This window comes from Phocoena phocoena, chromosome 7 (assembly GCF_963924675.1).
Source record: "Phocoena phocoena chromosome 7, mPhoPho1.1, whole genome shotgun sequence".
Classification (NCBI taxonomy): domain Eukaryota; kingdom Metazoa; phylum Chordata; class Mammalia; order Artiodactyla; family Phocoenidae; genus Phocoena; species Phocoena phocoena.
In genome coordinates, this window is record NC_089225.1 from 114,317,972 (window position 1) to 114,319,861 (window position 1,890).

Here is a 1,890-nt window from a genome sequence, read left to right on the forward strand (position 1 = left end):
CACCTCTGCCCACTCCAGCAGGGGCTGCAGCAGACAGTCCCCCTACCCGAGGCCCTGCGGGAGACCCTCCTTGGTTCGGACAGGTGGACCCACCTGTCCAAACCAAGCGTGTCACCTGTAAGTCCCAAGATCCCGGGCCCTCCTTCTACCCCGTACATAACTGCACTCCTGGCGCCGGGGGCACCCAACCCAGCTCCTGCCTGGTGTCCCCGGGTGTTTCTGACCACTGCGGGGGGTGGGCGGGGGGCTGGCAAGGTCTCTGGTTTTGAAGTGCATTTTCCACAATTGTAGTTAAGTCAGAATACCCAATCTGGACAGCTTGAAGGCGCAGACGTAGAAATGGTCATTTGGTGAGACTAGCTCCTTCCAGAGAGTCTGCAGGGTGGAAGGAGCCTGAGGCTGGGGGTCTCTCTGAGGCAACGGGAGGGTCAGCAAGCAGGCTGGCTGGCGACCACCGCTCTGAGCCTCATTCTGAACGTGGTCCTGAGGGGCGTGTGCCATCCCCACAGGACAGGCCCCTGAGGACGGAGAAGCAGGACATCGGGGGTCTTCGTGGCCCGGACCAGGGCATGAGGGACACGTGCAGGGTGTGAACACTCAGGTGAGGGCCAGCCTGTGCTGGTCAGAGCAAAGGCGACTATCCACCCTGGGAGTCCCTGAGCCAGGGAGCCAGAGGTGGAGGGTCAGGGGAGGGGGGCGTCGGGGAGTAGCCTCACTCACCTGTGGATGAAGGATGGGTGCGCCAGTTCCCGTCGTGAGCTCCGTGGCCTGCTGTGGTTCATGACCTGGCGGTGACGAGCCGGTGGCACGCGGAGAAGCCTGTATGGGAACCTGACATTGCGACGACATTGCTCTTGTCTGCTATAAAAGGGTAGATCCGTCCCCAGTGGGTGGGAAACTAAAAACTCAGAGCTTGAGAAGCTCTGCTCTTGCCAGGCACTTCCCCTCGCCACCCCTTCCCTCCCTCCCAGGGGACCTGCCTTCGAGGTGACAAATGCAGGTCCCCACCAGGGCTGGAGTCAAAGGAGGACACGCTGCCAGCTTGCCTCCTCCCCTGGAACTCTGGTGTTCCTCGCTGTCCCCACTCTGGAAGGAACTGTCACAACAGCTTATCACAAGAACGTCCCAGGAGGATCGCTCACGCCAGGTGCGCTCCTAGGCTTCACTCAAATTAATCAGACTTACAAAGAATGACAGCCCTGGTTTGTTTTTGGTGGGGAGCGGGTTACGCAAAATTCACATAGCATACAATTAACCATTTTCTACGATTCGGTGGCATTTGGTACCTTCACTGTGTTGTACAACCACCACCTCTCTCTGGCTCTAAAACGTTCTCATCACCGCAAAAGGAAGCCTCACCTATCGGCAGTCACGCCTGCCCCAGCCCCTGGCTACTACCAACCTGTTTTCTGCCCCTATGGATTTCCCTCCTCCAGACATTTCGTATAAGAGGAATCAGACAATGCGTGGCTTTTGCGACTGGCTTCTTTCACTGAGCGTAATGATTTCCAGGTTCATCCAGGTTGTAGGCTGTGTCAGCACTTCATTCTTTTATGGGTGAAAACTACTCCATTGTGTGGACGGACCACACTTGCTTCATCCACTCATTAGTTGGTGGACATTGGGGTTGTTTCCACATTTTATCTGCCGTGAACAATGCTGCTATGAACATTCGTGTACAAGTTCTTGTTTGACTACCTGTTTTCAGTTCTTTGGGGTATATATACTTAGGAGTAAAATAGCTAGGTCAAATGGTAATTCTCTTTTTCTTTTTAAGGACCCACCAAACTGTTTTGCCCAGTGGCTGCACCATTTTACATTCCCATCAGCAAAGTACGGCAGCTCCAAATTCTCCACATCCTGGCCAACATTTGTTATTTTCCATCTCTT